Raw genomic sequence first — 15,212 nt, 5'->3', positions numbered from 1 at the left:
AGGGGCTGTCCCATCAGTCAGAATGTAGGCGAGATAGGATCACATAACATCTTTTAGTTATGTACTCACCATAACTTCAGATGTTTGGGATCCATCTCCTACATTCCTAATCCACCCTCCTTCCCCTGCCTTGGAGATCAGAAGAGATTGAGCGGTTTGAGCTCTACTGTTTTTATCTTGTATCATCTGTCGATGTTATATAAGCAGTGCATGCGTGTGTGCATGTATGCGGACAAACTAGATCTGGGGGACTGGTAGTGGTGCATCCTGGGATATAGTAAGCTCAGCCAATAAGAGACTTCGCTCTTTGGCATAAGCGTGCCGAGTCGGAGCGAGGATCGGCTCCGAACCCATCAGTCAGAATGAAGGCGAGATGGATCCCAAACATCTGAAGTTATGGTGAGTACATAACTAAAAGTTATATAATATAGACCCGAAAAATGTAACATAACATAAATAAGAGGAATCAGTGTTTCAGTCCTTGCTGACTCCCCCAGCCAGTGAGCTACTAGACTTGGTCTGTTGGCAGGCATGGAAGGAACCGGATCCTATTGAGCCAATTCCTAAGAGACCAGATAAAATTCTTGCACCTCCAAAAGACTGTGCACATTGGAATACGGAAGTATCTGTTGATGTCATTGTGGTTGTGTTAGCCACAAGAAAGGAAATGGCAGAAAAGAGTTCCTCTGTCCATCCCCCTAACAGGGAGTCTAGGATGCTGGACAGTTTTGGGAAGCGTGTCTATGCTTCAGCTACCTTCGCTATTATGTCATTGAATTATTTGGCACACTTTACGAGACGTCTTAGAGAATTTGATCAAGGAGCTTACCAAATCTCTTTTGGGATTGGTGTCCTCCAAGGAAGGGAATAGACTTTCCTCGCAGCTGACTCCTCCAGTCTGTTCTTGCTGCTGAAGGTACCTCACAGGCTGCAGGTTCAGGCATATCCATTAGGACACATCCCTGGATGTGCTTCTGTGATTTTGTGGAACCCTTTAAGTCTTTCATTAGTGATCCTTGTGATGGATCTTTGGTTTTTGACCCCAGAGTGAAAGACACACTCTCCAGGCATGAGCAAGAGATAGAGGGACCCTGTCCGCCATGGATGTATTTTTTTTTGCCCCTCAAAGGCCTTTTCCTAGAAACCAATGAGGTAGTAGAAAAGATGTGGTTTAAAAAGTTCCAGGGTCCTTTCCAGGAGTCGCATGGAGATACCTCCCCCAGGGGCAGAGAGGGAATTCTAATAGAAGACACTGTCCTTGCGGCAGAGGTGGTCTGCACAATCTGGGATCTAGAGATTCTTTTTCAGATGGGCCCCATCAGCACTCCTGAATGGAGGCCCGACTCTCCATCTCTGGAGGCAGTTGGGAGTCCTCTATCTCTACACCGGAGAGCCTGGCTAGATATCACAAAAGATTCATGGATGTGGAGGATTATATCCATAGATTATATTGTACCATTTTTCCAACACCTTCCAGCTGTTTGAAAGAAAATCCCCTATGATCCACCCAGTCAGAGGGAAGTAACTTCTCTAGAAATAATAAAAAGCTGCTAGAAAAAGAGTCATCCAAGAGGTCCCCCCAGACCAGAGAGGCTATGGAACTTATTCAAGATTATTCTTGATTTCAAAAAAAGACAGGGGACTTAAGACCAGTTCTAGATCTCAGCAAATGAAACCAGTTTGTTTGGTGTACAAAGTTCTGGATGGTCATGGTACAGTCAGTTCTGCCTTTACTGCTGAATTACGACTGGATATGCTCAATAAATTTTCAGGATGCATACTGTCATATCAATGTGAACAGACACTTAAGGAGATTCCTATGCTTCTGTGTGGGAGCCAGTCATTATCCAGTCAGAGCATTCATTGTTCTTTGGTCTCACCACAACCACCAGGGTATTCACCAAATGCATGGCAATTGTAGCCTATCACATGAGACTGCTTGGATTCAGAGTGTTTCCTATTCTAAACCACTGGCTCCTTACTGCTTCAACCAGGCATCACCTGATTCAAACAAGGGACTTCTTACTACAGCTGTTCTCCCATAAGGGAATATCAGCAATTATCAACAAATCTCAAGTCACACCAGCTCAGAGTCTGGAGTTCATCATTGTTTGTTTGAATACAGTCACTCACATTGCCTTTCTTCATCCTTCTCGAATAAACAGTGTACAATCCCAGGTCAAAAAAATTGATACAAAATTCATCCCTTCTGGCCCAGCTGATACTTCAGTGTTTCATGGCAGCAGCATTCAACTTTGTTCTGCTTGCCAGCTTCCGTATGAGAATCCTTTAGTGGACTCTGTCAGCTCAATGGTCCATTCTTCAACATCCATTATCCATGCCAGTCAAGCTCACTCAAGCTTGCAAGAATTACCTTCTGTGGTAGATTCATTCCAGTCTGCTTCATGAGGGCCGTTCTTTTGATCTTCCCCTTCCCAAGGCCATGATGACCATGGATGCCTCCCAGCGCCAGTAGGAGGCCCTTCTTGGGAAGGACAGTTCAAGGAAAGTAGTCTCCCGGAGAGGTCAAGACAGATATCAACATTCTGAAGATGAGAGCGGTCCTCCTAGCATTGCAGGCGATTTAGGATACTCTTCCATCCAGGACAATTGTGATTTAGACGGACAATGTGTCACTTGTCTTGTACATCAACAAACAAGGGGAAACCAGATCTTGCACTCTTGTCGAGAAGCTATGAGACTTTGGCAATGGGTGATCTTTTCTGGTCATTTCCTACTAGCAATGCACATCCCGTGAAAATCCAGTGTGATTGTGGACACGCTAAGCATGGCCAATTCTGATTTATCATGTGTGTTCTCTGTGTCAACATGGTGGATACAATTTTCTGTCAGTGGGGCCAACTGTGCTACAATCTGTTCACCTCTCCCCTCACCAACAAATGCAGCAGGTTCCTTGCTCTGATTCCCCCTCTTGGGGAGTCACAGAGAGATACTCTAGTTAATGCTTGGCCCCTCGTCTGCGTTATGCTTACCCTCCATTATTCCTTATTCCCAAAAACAGAAGACATTGAAGGTGAAGAGCACAGTTATTGTCCCTTACTGGCCTCGTCAGATCTGGTTTCCTTTCCTCCAGTCTGATCTTCTATATCCACCCTGGATTCTGGATCCAACTCCAGACCTCTTGCCTCTCCTGACAGGCATGATTCACCTGGACATATCAGGCCTCAGGATGACTGCATAGTTTCTCCAGTTCCACTGATTACTAGACAATCCAGGCTCTCCTCCCCATCCGTCACATTTTGTTATCTTCTCATAAGGCATCTACTAGCCTAGCAAGATTTACAAGAGTAAATGGAAAAGATTTGTTTCTGAACCCTAAGCAAAAACTTAGATCCCTTTTCAGCACCAATTCCAAACTTTCCTGACTTTTAGCTACCATTTTATGTGAAGGGGCTAGTTTCTCAAATATTAAAGTTCAATTGGCAGCCACTTACGACTTTTGTCTGGGAGTAAATACCTATACCTTAGCTTCCTTTAAACTTTGCAAAGTTTTCCTAAAGGGAACTTTAACAATTAGACCTCTGTTAAAAGACCCTACCTCTCCTTGATATTTAAATATTATACTTCAGGCCTTGACTACACCACCGTTTCAACCTTCAGCTAAGGATCACCTTTAATTTTTGTTTTGGAAGACCATATTCCTAGTGGCTATTACCTTGGCCAAAAGAGTATCTGAACTCTAGGCTCTGTTCTTCAAAACCCCCTATAGGGTGCCATTGTGAACTAATCCATCCTTTCTACCTAAGGTAGCCTCTGAGTAAAATATTAATCAGGTCATTAATCTCCCAGATTTCTTTCCACACTTCTCAAAGGCGAATATATGTTACATCTGTTTGATGTGCATAGACAGCTTCTCTTCTGTAGAGCGTGTGTATTTACGTTCAAGAAACATTTCCATATGTATGCACATGCATATAAGCAGTGAGCACTTGCAGGCAGCAGTGCCATTTTGGTAGAACAGCCAGAGTGTTAACATGTATGAGTGGTGTGGTAGTCAGTTTGTTTATAAGTTTATTTAAGTTTGTTACAAAGATTCATTCCTGATGTGTTTGTGTGAAATAAAGCTGCTTGAACTGAACCCACGAATGTTCGTCTGTATTATCCTGACCAGACTAGCAACAGCTTCTACCTTCACAGCATCAAAGACTTAAGAAAATGTGAGCAATTGTTTCATTTTCCACAACCAAATTAGGCAGATCAATATCTAAAGTAACTTTGGCTAAATGGTTAACTAATTTGTATTATCTTTGTCTATGAGAAATAGGGTTTGCCTTTACCAAAACCTCTTAGAGCCCATTCCACTAGGTCTATGGCAGCTTTTTCAGCCTTTTGGTCTAGAGCTTTCCTGTCAGATTATGTGCAGCAGCAACTTGAGTGAATCCTCCTGCTTTTATTGCTCATTAGAAACTTGATCTGGTCTGTAAAGGAAGAGCAGCCTTTGGCTCAGTAGCACTCCAAATTATCCTTCCTTAAGGTCTTCTCGGGGTTGTGATAGCTGGGGATTCTGCCTCATCAGTTGAGGAATAGGACAACATCAGATTAAAAAGCTACATACTCACCATAACATTCCATATGTGTCATCCATTTTCATTCTTCCTCAACTGCCCACCTGCCTGTCCCCTCTAATTTCTTCTGGAGAGATTGAAGAGCATTATAAGAATTTATCTTCCTTGTTTGAGCTCTAGCTTCCCTTTTTATGTTCTACCACTGTCCTATTATATCTAGGTGTATATTAAGTTAGTGTGAGGCATTATGGGTAAAGGAAGGAGTTCTAAGATTCTACACTCTGGAAGAAATGGCTGAGTCGGATCAGAGTGTTGGGTCTGAACCCTATCAGTTGAGGAAGAATGAAAATTAACAGTACAGATGGGAAGTTCTGGTGAATATATAACTGTTCTCAAATCTGAGCATCTTTTTGTTTCCTTTCATCCCTGGTCTTTGGGTGTGGCGGCTTCTAAGCAACTCTTCCTAGATTTTTAAAGCCTTTTCTTTGTTTTTCTTTTCATGGAAAATGTCTCCACTTCAGTAAGAGCTAATTCTGCCTGGGCTGTTGCTTCCTCTGGTGCTTTTTTTTCAAGGGGCTGGATACTGGTTCCATCTTTTAGGCTGCTACTTGGTCCCCTGTTTATACTGTCACTAAGCATTACAAGTTGGATGTTATTTCAAATGCCAGACTTGGCTTTGCCAGGGCTATCTTGCATGGGTTTCTATAGGGCTCTTGCACACTGTCCTCCTCCCAGGGTTCCTCTTGAGCTTTTGTACTCAAACTTGGGTTATGAGTACTGCAACAGTGATATGGAAAGACACAATACAGTTGTTTAAACTCATAACATAAGATTAGATGTTCTTCTTTTCACTTGTTCAGTATTCACTCCCTCCCTCCTGTCCCCTCTGCTCTAGCTTATTCTTTCTTGCCCTCCTGCCCGATGGGGCTCTTCTTTTTCTCTTTCTTGATGCACATGCTTTTCCTTGTCCCTAAGGACATTCTGTTCTTCCACAGCTTTTCCAGTTCTGAGGGTGTGTCCATATGTCATCTTTATGCCTTACTGTTTGCATGGGGAGCGTATGTGTAATATATGGTACCTATAAGTACATACAAATATAAAACAGAGGGTGAAACTACAAGCAAAACTTATCACCACTACTTGCAGTGTATGCATATTTAGTCCTTTTATTTGGTCTATATTCACTACATTATTTTACTTTATTTTTTTCTCTGTCCTTTATTCTGGCGTGCACACTACTGTGTGAAACTACAGAACTGTTTTTGACTTACCACAATCTGGCTCACTAATTGTTTCTGAAATGATACTATTGGCCACGCGTTCTACCAGCTCTGTTCACCCTCACTGCGCTTGGGCTCACTCCACTCCCCTACTCCCATTCCCACCCACTCCACTTTCATTACATTTATAGCTAAAAACACCACACCCTTTCTTCTACCTCCAATCAAAGTTGCATCGCTACCCCCCCCCTTCCCACACCTCCCACCATACCTGTTCTACTCTCACTACCTCCCTGTCTCAACTCTGATCTAAGCACTCTACTTCTATTCTTCTCCCCTACCCCAGACTGGTCAATCCCCACTCCCTTAATTTTCTCTCTGAACCATCCCACCAAATGTGCAACTCCACTACTGGATTTACTACTGCTCTATTCTATCAGGCCTTGTCTTCCTGGCCTATAAATCCTCTGACCTCTACAATGTTTGTATAAATTACCATCACCCCCATATACAAACTCTTAGTAATCATCAACAACCAACCAAACCTTTTAGCTACATCTGCTCACAGCTATACAATACTTCCAACTTTCTCCTTTATCCATTTATGCATATAAAATAATCAAACCCTCAACTACCCACTTTCAAATTCCATCAGACTCTCACCAAACAGAGAAACCTACTACTGCATTCCCTTGAACATATCAAATTACAAGCTGACATCCATCCCAACCCAGGTCCCAACAGTGATTTACCTCTAACTCAACTGCACCTCACAAACTCTCATAAATTCTCTTCTAACCAAACTCCCTCTGGATCAAAGGTACATACCTCTCTACCTCCTACCTCTAAATCAGTCCTGCTAATAACCAGTTTCAATCTTAGAAGCCTTGTAAACAAAATTACTGAATTTCATGCTATTTTAGCCACCTACTCTCCTGACATAGCCGTGATAACAGAGACCTAGTTAAAACCTCACATCAAAGACTCAGAAATTACTTGCAGCAGTCATAATGTTATTAAACAAGATCGACTAAACAAAAGAGGTGGTGGTGTAGCAGTTAATGTTTAAAGACTCTCTAAAGCTAGAAAAACTAAACTGTACACCTCCAGACATCCCCAATGTAGAAATTCTCATCACCCACCTGCAAATAAATCCTCATAAAACCATGGTTATCATAATTGCCCCCCCCCCCCGGCAGCAATCTTCCCAGCATAGAACTTCTCTTCTCTTGGTCTGCCTGCACATTCAGTCAGGAAACTATCATCCTAGGTGACTTTTAATCTTGACTGGTTTTCCTGCTCCTCTAACTGCCCAACCAACTTTACCAATCTGTACAATTTCTCCCAAATTATAAACTTCCCCACTCACAGTGGCAAACACTCTGAGTAACTACTGGACTGGATATTAACTAACAAGCCAAACCTGAGTGACCAAGCCGGCTGCCTTCCTATCAGCCATAGTGACCATGCCCCTACATTTCTTCTTAGGAAAAGAATTCAAAGTCTTGCAATCCCTTCAAATAATCCGCAATAAGAAACATTTCTCTTCTGATCTATTTAATCTATTACTAAAACTTTGTGATTGGTCACCATTAAATAACCTAAATCTGGACCTTGCTGTAGAATTCTTTAACAACAAATATCTTGAAAAACTAAATAGCCTAGCCCCCATTAGGAAAATACGCACCAAATCCAAACAACTACCATGGCTTTCTCATTATGCTAAACAGCTGATTTAAACAAAGGGACAGAGCAAGCGCCCTATACCTATCCTCTAAAAACAAAACCGACTTCACCACCTATCAGCAATTAAGGAATCAAAGTAAGAAAAAAAATGACAAAAAAAAAAACCTACTTCCAAACCTGTTAGCAAAAGTTCCTACACAACCCACAAACATTCTGGCAAACAGTCAACTTCCTCCTAAACCCTGGTAAATCCTCCACCCCTTCTTCCAGAGCCAATACCTCTGAGCCTTTAGCCTCACAGTTTAACGCGAACTTCATTTAACTCTCATCTCCTGCCTCCTTGACAACCACCACCAACTACTTCTCACACTCCCCTCCCCTGCCTTTAATACTTCAAACTGCTTTTCTTTTAAACTTATTCAAATGTCTTGCATTAGAAAGCTCCTAAGCAAGTTAAAACCCTGCTGCTTGGTGACCGATCAACTACCAAACGAATTCCCAAATATAGTGGCTCCATCGATTGCCTATACTATCTCTATTATAATCAATTGTATTTCCGAGCAATATGTGCCTCTCCTCTGGAAAGTTGCTCATATCATCTCCCTCCACAAGGGTGGCCTCTCTAGAGAGATCTCAAACTACCACCCTATAGCTATCCTCCCACCCACAGCCAAAAACTTAGAGAAATGTGTTCGGCTACAACTCCTCAATCACCTTACCACTAATAACCTTCTATCTGATACCCATCATGGCTTTAGACCCCAGTACAGTACAAACACATTCTTGTTATCCCTCAACAGTACTATAAATCACCTTATGAACAATGGACAACTAGTCTTTGCAATTTTCCTGGACATGTCAAAAGCCTTTGACACCATCTCCCACCAACTATTTCTCAATAAGCTTGCTATGTTCAGTCTCAGTCCAGCATCCCTTACATGGTTTCTCAGTTATCTATCTAACTGTAAACAGGCTACTAAATGGGAGAACGATCTCTCCTCTCTTCTGTCAGTATCCACTGGTGTACCCCAAGGTTCAATACTTGGCCCTCTTCTCTCTGTCATATTTACTAATAACCTTAATACAGCAAACCATCTTGCCTCAGTCATAGAACATGCAGATCCCTTATCTGCTGCGCCCCTTCCCCACAAGAACTACAAGTTGTTATAGCCATAAATAAATAACATTAAGAATTTACCTTTTATGCCTTCAGTCAGTCAGGAACAGCACTTCAGGATGTACAAACAGAAACTTTATTCTTACAGCACTGGGAGAAGTTCTTCATAGCCGTTGATAAGTCAGTCTCTCTGAAGAGAGAAACTACATTTTACTTATCTAAACTGGTCTTGCAGTTTTATTACGTTTCAATTACTCTGACTAATAGAAAACTTTACAAGTGTCCTCATCCCTCGTGATTTTCTCCTCGGACTTCATGTGAACACCTTTCTGTACATGATCCACCTACTTCCAAGGGGTCTTGTTTCAAACCTTCCCTAGCAACAATGCACTCGTAGCCTGGAGGAGTCAGGCTAACAAATTCTTTTTTTGTAGTAACTAACATGCCTCGACTTCATGCAACATATACTTTTTCCTTATTACATTTTATAAGAATGCAGTTAAGGCACAGCAATACTTGAGCTTATGAAGCTGTATTTTTCCCAGCCCTACATACAAATATTTTTGCTTTTTAGCAGTCATATTATAGCATCATTAATGAAACTGAAATTAATATACATTTTAATAAGCTGATCTTGTCCCATAACAAAGTAAAGATGCAAAAGGCATTCCAGGAAATCAAAACTTTCCTAACAAACCCACCATCTATTTCTTAACCCAAGATGTTATGTTGTCCTATCTCGCCTTCATTCTTACTGGTTGGGTTTGGAGCCGATCCTTGGCTCCGACTCGGCCGAATACTAAAGCTCAAAGTCTTTCACTTGGCTCGTGGCTGAACACCTATCCCATCGTGCAGTGGTGTAATCCCCCAGATCTTGTTTGTCGCCTAAACAGATCGGAGGTTCTTCGTCTTGGCCGTGGCGAAGTGTTGGATTTTCTTCACTAAAATCTTAATATTTTCTTATAGTTGCTTGTAATTAGGGTTATGATTAGTTAGTTAGTTATATTTCTTATAATATAATGTGGCTTTTTCACTCTTGCTGTTAGTGCTTATATATTTTGCTGTTTTTGGCTTTTGTGGTTGGCCGTCGCTTCTCTCATCTGGTCATTGTTTCTCCTATCCCGTTTAAATTGCTAAACCCGTATCTTTTAGGGGGTTTGTTGTACTTTCTTGTTGGAGCACTGTTTAAGTTAGAAGTGCTTCCAATCTTTGTGTTTGTAACGTGGTTGTGTTCCATTCAGGTAGTTAATTAAGCTTGTGCCGTTTAAGTTGGAGGGCCAAGAGCCCATTTAAGTTAGAGGGTATAGCTAACTTCCTCCGTTTCTAGACTAGTTGTTTAAGTTCTTTTGCTGACTTTACAATAACTTAAAGAAATACACTGGCTTGTGCATCCCCAGTGGCTGGGTTATATATATACTTATATAATCTTTTTCAGTGTGCGGTTTGAATTTATATAAAAATAGTCGTAGCTTGTTGTGCCATAATGTCTAAAAAAACAAAAATAAATGAAGCAATCTGGTTTTAAAAAATGTCAAAAGTGCTCCCAGAAAATGTCCTTGACCAATGGCCATAATATCTGTGTGTATTGTCTCGGAAAAATACATTTACAAGAAATATGTATTTTCTGCCTTTCTTTTAGCTCAGGGTTTTACTAGAGAGGAAAAAACAAAGTTATTGTAAGAGGGCTTCTGCAGTCTCCTTTTCCTGAAACTTTAGAAAGTCAGAGCACCTCCAGTAAGACTAAGTCTCTATCTAAAATTGACAAACCTACCAAGAGATCTTATCTTCTTCTGGCCATTCGGAACCGCCAGAGAAGACAGCAAAAACTACCCAATCAGATCCAAAACAATCTCCTCAGTGCCACAGATTTCGGAGCCGAGAGAGCCTCAGGTTCGGAACCAGTCTCCGGAATTGTTACCGGTCTCCCCTACTCTGTGGTCTCCCATTTTACAGAGATCTTGCTCACCTACCCTTTCCTCTAGGTCCTCCTTTGTCAAAGCCTCTTTCGATGGTTCCTCACTCTTTGGACCAAAAGTCAAACAAACACTTGCCAGATGCGAACAGGAAGGGAAAACTCTCTCTGCCATTGGAGTAAGTTTTTCCGTACCTTCCAGACCCTATCCTAAGGGTCAGAAGGGTGATAAAATGTGGTTCAAAATATCCCAGGGAGTTTTTCAAGATGCACGAGGTGAATCCTTCCCCAGGGGCAGAGGGGGAAGTAGTAATGGTAGACGCTGTCCACATGGCAGAGAGGGTTCACAAAATCAGGGTGACAGTGGTTCCCTTTGTGGCCAACCCTTCCAGCGCTCCTCTGGAGGCAGTCGGGGGGGCATTTATATTTGTACCTTGAAGCCTGATGAGAGATCACAAAAGACAAGTGGGTACAAAGTATAATATCCAGAGGTTTTAGTGCCAAAAAGAACAGGGGACTGGAGACCCATCTTGGATCTCAGCAAACTAAACGAATCCGTAAAGAAGTCAAAGTTCCAAATGGTGACACTGCAGTCTATTCTTCCCTTTTTAGGGAAATACAATTGAATGTGCTCGATAGACCTCCAGGATGCGTACTACCATATAAAAATGGACAGGCCGTCAAGGAGTAATTTACACTTCCAGCTGGGAGCCAGTCATTACCAATTCCGAGCTCTGCCCTTTGGTCTCACTACAGCTCCCAGAGTGTTCACCAAATGCATGGCAGTAGTCACGGCTAACTTGAGACGAAAGGGATTCCAAGAGTTTCCTTACTTAGACGACTGGCTCCTGACTGCCACCACCAGGCATCTCCTACAGCAGGCAAGAGAAGCCACATTACAACTTTGTTCTCACTTGGGGATAACAATAAATTCTAAAAAATCTGCCTTGTTGCCATGTCAGCATATTACATTTATAGGAGCAGATCTTGACACAGTCTCCATGATGGCAAAGTTACCTGCGGAGAAAGTCTCTCTACTCAGACAACAGATTTTCAACCTTCTGCCAAGAACCAAAGTTGAAGTGAAAACAGTCTTAAAAGTTGTAGGAACCATGGCAGCAACGATGACCCTAGTTCCCCTAGCCCGGATGCACATGAGAATTCTGCAGTGGCTCCTTTTTTCTCAATAGTTATTTCAAGAACTTCCCATGTCTCACCAGATCAGAATCAGTCATGCAAGAAGAATCTGCGATGGTGGCTCCTCTCCAGTCAAGTGACATTAGGTCACTCCTTTACCCTACAACAACCTGTGGCGGCAGTGACCACGGATGCCTCCCAGATAGAGTGGGGGGGCATTATCTGGGGAGGATGGTCCAAGGCACATGGCAGGAACATGAGGCCTATTTGCACATCAGTGTCCTAGAGATGAGAGCAGTGCTCTTGGCGTTGCAAGCACCTCAGGACTCCCTTCCATTAGGAACAATTGCAATTCAGACAGACATGTCCATAGTCTGGTACATAAGCAAGGAGGAACCAAATTCTATCCCTTTTACTGAGAGGCACTCTAAGAATATGGCAATGGGCTACATCTTCCCAAGTACTTTTTAGTAGCAATGCACATTCCGGGGAAATCCAGTGTGATAGCAGACAGACTCAGCAGGGCAATGCTCATGCCTCACAAGTGGTCCCTAAAACAAGGGATTGCTCAGAGCATTTTCTGGAAATGGGGCCAGCCTTGCTGCGATCTCTTCACAACACCCATGAATGCCAAATGCAGCAGTAGCTTTGCCCTAATCCCTCCCTCTGGGGGAGTTACCAAGGGATGGACTTGTGCACGATTGGCCCCTGGGACTTCTTTATGCATTTCCCCCCTTTCCTCTAATACCCAAAGTCATACAGAAAGCTAAGTCATTGGGAAGCAGGCTAATTCTTATTGCCTCATACTGGCCTCATCAGATTTGGTTTCCCTTCCTCTGGCCTCATCTTCAGGAGGAACCGTGGGTTCTGGATCCAGTTCCAGACCTTCTGATTCATACGTTCAGAACATCCACCCCTCCTTCCCAACCCTCAAATTGACAGTGTGGCTGCTCCAGTTCCAAGTTTAGTCAGGCTTAATAATTTCACACTGGCAGTGAAACGTATTTTAGTATCTTCACACAAGGCTTCATCCAGGAAGTTATATTCCAGTAAATGGAGGAGGTTCTCTTACTGGACCGCATCAAAATACATGGATCCTTTCTCTGCCCCAATCAGCTCTATTCTTGAATTCCTGGGAGAGCTCTTTCAACAAGGTTCCGTTGCAGCTACTGTTAAAGTCCAATTATCTGCAATTTCTTATTTTCATATGGGTGACTGGACTCCTAACTTGATGTCTCACAGATTGTGCAAAGCTTTCTTAAAAGGTACTTACTTATGAAGACCTCCCATTAAAGAGCCCCTAACACCATGGGATTTGAATTTTGTCCCATCATTTCATCATCCCCATCCCATCATAACTTTACCTCCATTTGAGCCCTCGTCAACATGTGATATCAAATGGAAAAGTTTTATTAGTGGCCATTACTTCTGCAAGGAGAGTCTCAGAACTGCAAGCCCTATCAATCAAACCTCCTTACTTGATCTTCCATAAAGATAGAATATCTCTTCAAGCTAACCCATCCTTTTTACATAAAGTGTGTTCTCTAACTAATATAAACCAAACTATTGAGTTGCCAGTGTTTTTCCCCAGTCATGGCAACAAGGCAGAATACACGCTACACCAATTAGATGTGCACAGACAACTTTGCTTCTATTTAGACAAAACCAAGGATTTTAGGAAATCTGACCAGCTGTTTATTTCCTTTTCAAAACCAAAAAAATGTATACCTGTTTCTAAGGTCTCACACTCACACTGGCTTTCAAGTTGCATCACCTTTATCTACAGTGCTAATAACAGAGCTACCTTTCAAGGTCATGGGACACTGCAAGAGCCATAGCAACATCATCTGCCTATCTAGCTAGACTATCAATGAACAGTATTTGTGCAGCTGCTGTTTGGGCAAGGCCCCATACCTTTATCACTCACTACAAAGTGGATTTGGCCTCTAGGGACAAGGCCTCCTTTGGTTTCACTGTACTGAAAAGTGTACTCTCATGAGCCACCCAGAAAATGTGGTGCTAGGGACGCTGTCCCAACCAGTAAGAATGAAGGCGAGATAGGACAACATAACATAAAGAAGTTATGTACTCACCATAACGTTCCATGTTTGTTGTCCATCTCGCCCTTCATTCTTATGACCCTCCAGCCTTCCCCCAGCCCAATGCTTCTGGAGGACTTGGAGTTTTTTTTTTCCTTAAGCAAGGAGATTCTCTGACTTTATTTGTTATATCTATATTCTACAATATGATACATGCTAACACATTATTATGGTTAGCAGCAAACAAGATCTAGGGGATTACACCACTGCATGATGGGATAGGTGTTCAGCCATGAGCCAAGTGAAAGACTTCGAGCTTTAGTATTCGGCCGAGTCAGAGCCGTGGATCGTCTCCGAACCCAACCAGTAAGAATGAAGGGTGAGTTGGACAACAAGCATGGAACGTTATGGTGAGTACATAACTTCATTTTTACAAACAAAATTACCAAGCTGTGCTCCCTACGCATCTCTATTCAATCTTCAAATGGTACCAAAATTGAGCCAGTTAACCAGGCCAATCTCCTAGGTATTACAATAGATGACTGTCTCAAATTTGATGTACATATTTGCCTAACTATCAAAAAAGTCCGTTTTAAACTTGGAGCTCTCTACACCAACCTACGCAAGACCTGCTATAACAAAATTGCAAAGTTTGCCACCAGTCATCCCCATAAAGTCCATTAGTTTTCTGTTCTTCAATAACTAAACTGGCTAGAACTTCCTAACCTTTAACATTAAACCAACTTACCCTCACCCACAAAATCAAAATCATACACAACCCCAATAGCTGCTTTGCAATTTCAACCCTAGTCCAACTACAGATGAACAGCAGGTCCCTTTGTTCTTCCAGTAGGCCACTGCTCAAAATAACACAATCGTATAACTTCCATGGTGACTCCCTGTACTCAAACAAAATAGCCAAGTCCTGGAATGCTCTTGCCTTAATCATACAAAGCACCCTGTCCTATTTTTCCTTTAAAACAAAAATAAAAGAATGTCTTAAAAGCAACTGGCTCTGCCCCAGTAATCCCACTGGATAACTCCTCTCTCCTACTTTTTCTCTCCTTCGCTGTCTCACCTTTTACTGCTAAATGCTATTTTTTTCTTTTTCATCAAAGCTATAAGTTGATGTTTCCTCTGATTAGGCTTTAATTTGTTCATGTATTTTCAATATTTCACTATTAAACATTCTATAATCTCTATTGTGTCCACGCAAGTATCAAGATTTATGTGGTTTCATTCCTAAGTTGTTTCTAGTATATAATAATTTTATCTAGTTTACATTTTATATACAGTTTATGTACGGTATTATTCCTGATTTCTTAGTGATGATTCTTGTTTTATTTGGAGCTTTTCTCTCCGGGTCACCACTGAAAATGGGCTTCGGGCCCAGTTAGACACTACCCTGTAAACAAATGCAAATAAAGTACTAAAGGTTTCGGTATACTGACCAGATGATGGGGTATCCTTAGCAGGAGATCCGTTATGATATGAATACTGCAACAGTGCTGAGAAGGACTTCTGCTATTACAACTGTACTTTTGCCTATATTATTAGACTGAACTACTTAGTTAT

General features: G+C 42.0%; 1 protein-coding gene across 1 annotated transcript in view; it reads left to right on the top strand.

Moving 5' to 3' along the window:
- The window catches only part of SMC1B (structural maintenance of chromosomes 1B), a 3,759,116-nt gene that overhangs the window by 291,148 nt on the left and 3,452,756 nt on the right, over positions 1-15,212 (top strand). The gene's annotated exons all lie outside the window — the stretch shown is intronic.

This window comes from Protopterus annectens, chromosome 11.part0, assembly GCF_019279795.1.
Source record: "Protopterus annectens isolate FY-2018-M chromosome 11.part0, PAN1.0, whole genome shotgun sequence".
NCBI lineage: Eukaryota > Metazoa > Chordata > Ceratodontiformes > Protopteridae > Protopterus > Protopterus annectens.
This window is presented reverse-complemented; position numbering and strand designations above follow the sequence as displayed.